Below are 10,591 nucleotides of genomic sequence, written 5' to 3'. Positions count from 1 at the left end.
TTATGGGAAGATCTTTGGGCTTCCACAGGATGTGAAAGAGAGATTTTAGACAATATTATATAGATATCCAAGAATCAGGACTCCCACCTCAGTTGGCATTTGGGTCACATGTTAGAAGTTTTTAGTGCATTGTGGTATTTAATAAATGTTAGCTATTAACATTATTTTTTAAAATTGGAGCACTTGGAGTAAAATACATTGTTGCAACATGGAAAGGAGAAAGAGCCAGGACCTGGCAAGTGATCTGCCCAGCTGGTTATAGGGCAAATAACCAGACTAAAAAAAGAAACTTTATAAAAGTCAAGGAGTAATCCAAGATACCCAGCAGTGTCAGGCACAATTTCAGAATCAGTTGTCACCAAAATGAGCCTGAGGTGGGATTATAGAATCTCAAAAGTAGATAAAATTCAGTAACTTAAAATCCATTCTTAAAACTTCGGATAGACAAGTGAGTAAGTAGTCTTTCTCCAGGATACCTGCCCTAGGTTTTCAAGACTATAAGTAAGGTTAACACTTTATTTTAAAAATATTTAGTAAAGCCTGAATCCTACCACTGGTCTCTCTGCCATTTATGGTTCCCAACTAAGGAACAAATACACATAGGACTTATGGCCAAATGAGAAATAAAATACCAAATTATTAATTTTTGAGCAAGCAAACAATACTCCCCATTGCTGGGCTTTTCAGACAAATTGAAAGAATAGTCTCTTCAACAAACAGTGTTGATATGTTGTCAAACTCCATAGAACAGCACGCACACACACAAAAAAACCAAATAGTGTTGGGACAAATGAATACCCACATGTAAAAGAATGAAGTTGTACCCTTGACTTACACCATATACAACATTAACTCAAAAGGATCAAAGACCTAAACTTGGAAAGAATTAATGGCACCTCATGTTGGATTGCCACAGTGTTAAATGCTGTGATCCTACCCATCAAAGTTCCTATACCCATTAGCATTGAAATTACTGATTCTATCCAATCAACAATTGATAAATATTTTGCTATTATAGATTTCACTAACGTGTTCTAGTCAGTGACTACTTCAATAGCCTCTCAGCTGAAGTTTGTCTTCGCCTCCAAAGGGACACAATACACCTTTACTTACCTACTTATTAGATACCTCAATAGCCTTAACAACACACACATACTTAGCAGGCAAATCTTACCTGCATCTAATTTTCTCTACAATCATAGGTATAACATTACATTGATGACATCCTCCTCCAAGCATTGGAAGAATTCATTTGGGATAAATAAATATACATAAATGAGCTCACAAAAGGGGGTGAGCCATTGCCCACACATAACTTTGATTAAATTCCCGAAAAGTATTTGATAAACCAAGGACCACTCCGTCCTGATACTGTCAAGAAACAGCTATTGACCTTCTTAGCACCCACAATATCTTTCAGTTCTTTATGGGTTCTGGAGACAACATACTCCTCATTTACAAATTTTACTCAAGCCCATTTATGCTATTACTTGTAAATCAGCCTACTTTGAATGGTACCCCTCCAACAAAAGGCTCTTAAATCTGTCCAAATTGCAATACAACAGGCATTCTCATTAGTGCCCTGGAGACTCCTTCACTATAAAAGCTTTAGCAACTTCCTCTCAAACTTCCTGGAGTTTCTGGATCACCCACAATGGCTATAAGTTACCGATGGGTTTCTTATGCAACAAACTGCTCTCCTCAGTCCTGTGCTGTACACCAGTAGAGTGGCAACTTCTGGCCACATACTGTGCTCTCCTGGAAATTGAGGCTGTCACAGGACCTGAGCTACTGACCCTCCATACCCAGCTGCCCATTATGCCTTGGGAAACAGTGTGCAGCACTAAGGAGGCCTCTTAGCTATAGAATAAAGCCAAACTTGGACTCTCTGACACATTCCACCTGCAAAAGGGGGTAGCCTGCCCTGTCCTCAATTTTTGCCCAGATATTATGATGCTGGAGGAGGCCAAACCTCTCCCAGAGCCCTTGGTTATATGGAGAACCCCTTAGGATCAACAGAATGAACAGCAGTAGGAGTTCATTCACTCGTGCATAAGGAAAATGATCTCAGATGGAAGGGGAAACTTGGAAGAAATAAAAAGCAATGAAAATGGTAAATCTAAATGAATATTGACCACATAAATTAATACTAATAATATCTTATGGGGTTTCAAATATATATAGAATTAAAACAGAAATAACAATACAATAATACTAACATATAAGTCAAAAGGGAGTTAAAGTGTTCTAAGGTCCTTCCATCATTTAGGTAGAAAGTAAAAGTACAAATTAACATTAGGCTTTGAGGAGCCAAAAATACATGTTGTAATTTCCAGGCTAACTGGTAAAAGAAGAGTAAAAGAATGTACACATCCTAAACAATAGGAGGAAAAACCAGAACAATAAACATAAAACATCCAAAACATGGAAACAGAGGAAAAGCATATAGACTAGGCAGGACAATAGAAAGACGTAGTAAATAGTCAACTTAAACAAGGATATATCAACAATGATACTAAATTGAAAGTAACTAAATAGTCCTATTAAAACACAAAATTAGTTAGACTGGATTAAAGAAACAAAACCCAACTATGTGCTGTTTACAAAAAACACATTTAAAATACAAAATACAGAAAGGTCGAAAGCACAACACAACACAAAAAGATATACCATCAAACTCTAACAGAAAGCTGATTTATCAACCATATTAATATAAAAAAAACTTTAAAGCAAAAGTATTAATAGAAATATAGGTCACTTTATCATCTTAAAAAGTTCAATTCACCAAGAAGTTAAAACAATTCTAAACTTGTATACCACTAAATCTCACCCCTTACTGTTAAATTCCCATGGAGAAATTAAAGTCTTGATGAAATTAGAGCCCATAGTTCTTCCCCTTCCATCTCTTATTCTGCTCAGTGTCAGCCCAAGGGTAACCACAGAGGCATAGTGGGAATTGGTTGCCTTCTTCAGCAGCAGCCTCTAGTGGTCTTTCTCCAAAATCAATGCTGTTCTTTCAGCACCACCAAAGTTATATTAATCCTACCCCCATCTCTTTTGAAATTTCTCAACTTCATTCCTTTTGAAGTTTCTCAACCTCAAAATGTCTGTCAGATACATGAGTATCAATGTCACTCCAATCCCTTCAAAATTTAGAACCAAATGGCATTTCCCAAGACAAAGCAAAGTTCCTACATTGCTGCTGCCAGCCATGGACTATAGCAGAGACTTGGAGTTATCTGAGAGGAGGAGGATAGACAGAAAATGCAAGAGAAAAAACAAGAAAATCTCCGTGGTTTCTGTCTTGCCAGTATACTGGTCACTCCATGCTAAACATTTGGAGACTAGAGCTTATGAAATTAAATATAACTGAACTCAATTAAATCCAAGGCTTACAGAAACTCAAGGTGTTGGCAACCTGAGAGGCTGTTGTTGGTCTTCTTTTATCCTCAGGGGCCCAAGGTGAAGCGACAATCTTTGCCAATTGCTTGTCACCAAAACCTTGTTTTCCTCTGCCTATTAATTCCCAAGGGCTTGGTTAATCTTCACTACTCTAAGAAAAATATCAAAAAATAAAAACCCAAATAAATAACAATCCCTTATTTCTGTCCGGTTTCCTGCTGTAAAAGGACCTGATCTTCCCTGGAGAACAAAACATTCCATTGGTCCTTACTGAAAGACCGGAAAGGCAAGGCAGGGAAGCAGGGGTACTAGTGCTATGTAACAGCAAAGTGCATCCTTAAAAAGCCTGTACACCAAAGCTCTGCCATTTTGAGTCTAGTTGCCTCTGGCCCCAGCAAGGGTGTGCTCTTTCCCTGTGTATTCTGCTCACAATGTTTGAAACTGACTTTGTAAGTCTATAAGCACCTAAAGAGGTTCTCTTTGCCTTAAAAAAATACTTCTTTCCCCTGTCAAGACCAGACTCCTGTTTGTTCAGGCTACAGTCGCAGTCAAACCTGCCCTGACCCAAAAATGAACCCTTTTTCTTGCCAAACCAAGCGAGGGCTCCATTCCAGCAATACCATCTGCTGCAGCTGGGCTGCCACAATTCAAGCCAGCTGCTGCCAAATCTTCCCACACAGCACTTTAACTCTAAATTCCAGGCTCCCTGTTTATACTCACTCAGCCCCATGAGTAAATAGCAATATTTAGGAATGTAAGGTGAGGTTTGGATGGCATTAGGCTGGTATTAAGCTCAAAACCTGCCCTACCACTCATCTCTCCTGCTTATACATTTTCCAACCAAGAGAGCTATAGTTAAGGGACAGTAACCAGTAGGAAAATTACCATTTTATTAACAGCCAAACCAGCATCCAATAACTCCCAATGCTGAGACCTTTCAGAAGCTAGACAGAAGAATGTGGCTTAGTCCCGGAGACCTAAATGGAACTTGCCATATCCTCCTCTAAATCTAAAATAGCAAGGACTACAGAGAAAACAGGCTCTGACATTATTAGTTGCAGACCTGGAAGGGGGAAAAAGAAAGACACACAGACAGATCTTGTCTAGACAGCTCAAAACAATTCAAGATACAAAAGAAGAGAAAGATGCCTAGCCTGTTCTAAAAAGACAGGACCTGCCTGGGTGTGTTTACCACCTGAAGATAGGAAGAATAAGACACCATACATAAGTATTGACATTTAAAGCACAGTACCTTGCTCTCTTACTTTGGGCTGTTATAACACAGTATCATAGACTTGAATGAAGGCTTATAAACAACAGAAATTTATTTCTCACAGTTCTGGAGGCTGGCAGTTCAAGATCAGGGTGCCAGCATGGTCAGGTTCTGCGAAGGCCTTCTTCCAGGTTGCAGACTGCCAACTTCTCATTGTATTCCCACATAACAGAAGGGAGAAATGAGCTCCCTTGGGCCTCTTTTTTAAGGCCAGTAATCTTATTCATTCCTCCCTCATGACCTAATCACCTCCAAAAAGGCCCCACCTTTTAATATCATAACCTTGGGGGTTATGATTTCAATATATGAGTTTGGGAGAGATGCAGAACATTCAGTCCATAACACCTGCCTATGAAATACAGGGCCCAGCAAATGCCTTGGGCCCTAGCCAACCAGAGTATCAACTTTTCCTTCCTTAGATAGGGGCCACTTAGAAAGGGATGAGCAGAAGGCACAAAGTACAGGATAATAGACTTACACAAACACACACGTGCCACACACAAAGACATACACACACTGGATATCTGTCTAGGCTTGGGTATAGGACAAAGCTTAATTTCTAGAGCAGTGTTAGGACACTATCACAGGTAAACAAATAATTTCATAAGAGTAGTACCCAAGACACAAAACCAGCTCTATTGACTGAATCGGGGCCAGGACTAGAGTGAGTTAAGTGAGGCACATAGGGCCTTCTTACATTTTGTGCCTTAAGCTTCCCACTTATCTTTACCCTAGTCCTGGTCTGGGATAAAAAAAAGCAATATGACTCTGAAGACAGTGAATGCAAAAAAGCACAGAAATCCAGGTTTAACTGACAAAGGAGACTCAGGGGGAAATAGAACAACTTAGTAGTCATCACTAGATAACAAGACCCAGGTCTAAGAAAACAAATGCATTCTACCATGTCCCAATAATCCATGGAGTATATTATTAGAATATCAAATTTTTTATTTCAAGTCTTTCATTATATTGGTTATCTATTGCTGTATAACAAATTATCTAAAGATTAGTGGCTTAAAACAACACCATTTATTATCTCACAGTTACATTTGGGTTGCAAATGTGGGTATAGCTTAACTGGGTCCTCTGGGTCAGGGTCTCCCACAGGCTACAGTCAAGATGTTGGCTAGAGCTGTAGTTATCACAAGGCTTCCTTGGGAGAGGATGTGCTTCCAAGCTCACTAACAAGGTTGTTGGCAAAGTTCAGTTCCTTGATGGTTGTTGGCCAGAGGCTGCCTGCAGTTCCTTGCCACTTGGGCCTCTCTAATATGCATCTTCCTTCATCAAGGCAAGCACGCCAAAAAGGCAAGAGAAAAAGTGCCAGCAAGATGGAAGTCGTAGTCTTTTGTACCCAATCTTGGAAGTGACCTTCCACACTTTTGCTGTATTCTATTAATCAGAAGCAAGTCAGTAGGCGCAGCCCACACACAAGGGTAGGGAATTACATAAGGGTGTGAATACGAAGAAGTGAGGAATCATTGGAAGCCATTCTAAAAGGCTGTCTACCACACTCATGAAGATGAGGGTTGAGAGACTGAAGATATATTTGTCAAAGTGTAATGGGTATATCCTATATTCATCTTGTACAATAACTCAAACAGAAATTTCCCTGTTTGAAATTAGGTGATCTCAATAGCTTTGCATCATTTGATTGAACACGTAATGCTAAAGAAGGCCCCATGATAAATCACTGAACCACCAAAAGTCTTTACATTGTATTCAGATAGGTGGGCCTCAGTAGAGAATATCTGTGTTTTAATCTTCTCAATGCACCTTTTTCCACTGGAAAACTGCCCCTTCTCCATCATGTATGGTTCTGATAAAACTGGTCATCGTTGGGCCCTACTTGACCCCCGGTTATTCATGTAACTATCATCCTTTTCATAGTGATTGGTCAAAGAGGTAGGTACATGATGGCCAGAGTTCATCCATGCAAATTGATATTAAGAAACTCGAAGAGGGAAACTCTCATCTCTCTTCCTTTTGAATCATGAACAATAAAAATGAAAGCTTACATCTGTCAGAAGCCACCTTCCCCACTACACAAAATGACTTGTTGGTGCAGCTGGGAGAAGGAGAAAGGAGAGAGAAAAAGCTAATGATACCATTTGACCCTCTATAGAGCATCACAAAGCACTCTAGTCAGCTTCACTTTGAACTTCCCAGTTATCTGAGCCAATAAATCCCATTTTGCTCAAACTTGTTTGAGTTTCTGACATTTGCTTGCAACTGAAATAGTCCTGGCTAAAACAGTCCTGTTTCTTCTTGCTAATTAGTAAATATATTCCATTTCTGTATAGTTCTCAAACCAGGAAACACAGCATAGTTACCTGAAAAAGGTTTTTATTAAAATATAGCTTTCTAGGCCCCATTCAAACCAACTATTTCGGAATCTTTCAGGGTAGGATCTTCACATTTGTATTATTTTAAATTCCACAAATGATTCTGAAGCCTAGCCAGTAAGGACACCTACTAATCTATTTGTCTGGTTTGAACTACTATAACAAAATATTATAGACAGGGAGGCTTATAAATAACAGAAATTTATTTCTCCAATTCTAGAGGCTGGAAGTCTGAGATCAGGGTACCACAATGGTTGAGTTTTAATGCAGGCCCTCTTCTAGGCTGCAGACTGACAATCTCTCATTGTATCCTCACACGGTAGAAAAGGGGCAAGAGAGCTTTCTGGGGCCCCTTTTATAAGAGCACGAATCCCATTGGTGATAGCTCCACCCTCATGAACCTATTAGCAATTAACTCCCGAAGGCCCTACCTCCTAAGACCATCACATTGAGGGTTATGATTTCAACATATGAATCTGGGAGGTGGGGGACACAAGCTATTCTATCTTCAACCGGACAAACTTCAAATTCTAAATTGGGTTTCTCTTACTTGAATTGTAGGCATGGATCCAGCAAAGGAAACAGATAGATTTCCCTACATTCCACCATTAAGCTCTGTTTCTCCCAAATGAAAAATTAGTGAAATATTTTTAAAATACTTTTATAGCATTTATTGATTTATTTTAATTCTATGGATAGAAATCCTTGGTGGGAACAGTATTATAATTGCAAAGGTAGCAATATTGGTTTAATGCTCCTTTAATTCTCTATCATAAAACTAGCATAATAACAGAGTAAGCAGTAATGCAAATGGCCTTTTGATGCAAAGATCTATACTAAATGGCACAAAAGAGACCTGAGCCATGATCCTATACCTTTTTACATCTGTACTTAGACAAACTGGTAAACTAATCTTGTGTTCTAATATTTTAGTAAGAGCAAAGAAAAAGTAACTTTTTAAAACAATGACATCAAGGCTGGGTTTCAAGTTGGTGACATAGGAAACCTCTGGCTGGGAGACCCTTGGGCAACTCTGTGAGGCATGCTAGTGAGGCAGAGCACTTCTCAGCCATTTGCAATGTCTCAACGGTTCCTTTTTTTTGAGACAGAGTCTTACTCTGTCACCCCAGGTAGAGTGCAGTGGCAACCTCAAACTCCTGAGCTCAAGCAATCCTCCTGCCTCAGCCTCCCAAGTAGCTGGGACTACAAGTGTGCACCACCATGCCTAGCTAATTTTTTCTGTTTTTAGTAGAAACGGGGTATTGCTCTTGCTCAGGCTGGTCTTGAACTCAAGTGATCCTCCTGCCTGGGCCTCCCAGAGTGCTACGATTACATATGTGAGCCACCATACCTGGCCCTCAATGGTTCCTTTAAATCTGGATAAGTTCATTTGAAAACTGGCACTAGGAGAGCATGGTACAGCAAAGTTTAGGCCTATCTGCTTCCATAAAATAATTTATATGTTACATCAAGGGAAGAGAGCAAAAGCAAGAGATCTTCTACAGTCTTTATATCTTGAACAGTTGTGGGAATCTTTGCATGTTTGCTGTTTTCTTTTATTAATTCCTAGATGAAGACACCTGTTAGAGTTCTGAACAAGAAGAAAACTAGCAATTAAATGTCATCACTGCCAATCATCTGAGGTGGAAAATCAGGAGACAAGTCACCATGGAGGGACTATGCAGTAATCAGGTAATTTCCAGGGCTTGACTATGATCTTATCTCTTTCAGTCCACCTCTTCTAAGATGGAAGATGGTGGGAGAGGTATTTCCAATTCTGCTTACCCCCTTGAAAAATCAAGTACAGGGATTGCATCAGCAGGGAAGAGAGGATGAGATGAGAAATCAGCAGAGTTAATATCTGATTATTAATGTTACCTTGAGTCAAAAGTAAAGAGACTTCATTTTTAAAAGACTTCTGACTGATATCTATTTCTTGGAGTTTTGAATGACATATTCATTACTTTACAAAAAAAAAAAATTAATTTGCGGCCTGGCAAGAATAAGGGAGTCTCTCCTGATAATTGGCCAATTTTTTTTCTAAAACAACCTCAAAAAGCAATTGAGCTCTGGGTCTTAATATGTGATGCAAAACAAATAAAAAATAAAAATATCTTAAAAAAGCAATTGAGCATGTTGTCCAATTATTGTCCCCTAAGATATTAATTAAGCCAAATCAATTTGTGTTTGACACGTTAGTATACAGATGAATATCTTTTTCAATGGATTAATTCAGTTAGTCATTTGAAAGTCCATTTAGCAAATAATATCCCAGTGAGCTCAACGGTCAATATGTTACAAAGACATTATTGTGATCAAAGGCTTACTTTAGAATTTAACCCACACTCACCCACATAAAAGTATGGCATTTTCTTAATATCCATCAAGGCACATTTACTAAAAATAGTAGTATCAAAAACAGAAGATCAACTACCCAATATAAGCCCAAGGGCTCTCCCTTTTGCCTAACTGACATGTAATCTTATCTCCCAGAAACTCCCTGGCTAGTGAGATGTTCCTAAAACTGGTTGTTACACCTACCTCTTTGACATGTTTACTATCTTTAGTGATTCTGCTGTGGCAGAATCTGCCACAGCAGCCCATCATTTCCACATGGGCTAGCAACTGGAGGAGTGACCTCATCACATGCTCAGATCTGAAAATGCTTGAGAGACTGGGGCCATTTTGAACAGCTCTTCTCTGTTAAACAAAAACTGTAAAGTAGGACTTGTGAAGGGCTTTCTTACTTGTTGGGGCAGTGACATATGTTTATATAGCAGACACTGGATCTCTAATTCAGAAGGACAAACAGATCCTGACCTAAAAGCATTTGCTTGACAAAGTGGAATAGCCAACTGGGAGAATGTCTTGATTGCAACTGACTTACAATATACTTACTATAAACATATCCTGTTCTAACAGATCTAATTAATCTCCTCCACTTTAGCGGCAGAAAATATGTGTGGTTACATTCACTTCTGGAAATAATAAAGAAGAATACAGTGGATAGTCTTTAAAGTTATGTGTGTGATTATCTAACCTTGGGCTATGAAATGAAGAAAGGTAAAATAGATTTCAGTCTATGTAGGCAGTCTTACTTGCTCTCTTAATGCTTTTTTCTTCCTCTTAGAGTCACAGCCAGAGGCTAGAATTAAGATAGTGAGTATGCTTTGGCTCGAAATTAAAACTAATTTTTAATCATTCAGTCAGACAAAAAAAAGTCTTGATATAGTAAACTTGTCTCTCCAAAAGCAAAATAAAGTAGATGAAGCAATAGTGGCCAGACACAGCATTTTCCATCTGGATCATTAGGAAATAAAAGGAAAGGAGAATTTAAGCCTCCATGCAGATGTACACACACATACAGTTCTGATGTTATAGCACTGGGAGAGAGGAGCCAGTAAGAAGTTGATTCTGTTCTGGTGTGGAAAGGATACATTAAAAGGTCAGAGTCTTGCACCCTGGGATTGATACCCTGAGACCCAACCCAACTTTCCCAAAGTCCCTGGGGTGAGAAAAATGAGAAAGCTATCATCCTCTACCTGAGCCATGGGTCCTACACAGGATGCATTCA

The sequence above is a fragment of the Propithecus coquereli genome, unplaced genomic scaffold (genome assembly GCF_000956105.1).
Source record: "Propithecus coquereli isolate 6110/MARCELLA unplaced genomic scaffold, Pcoq_1.0 Scaffold191, whole genome shotgun sequence".
In the NCBI taxonomy this organism is placed as follows: Eukaryota; Metazoa; Chordata; class Mammalia; order Primates; family Indriidae; genus Propithecus; species Propithecus coquereli.
Note: the sequence above shows the minus strand (reverse complement) of the source record.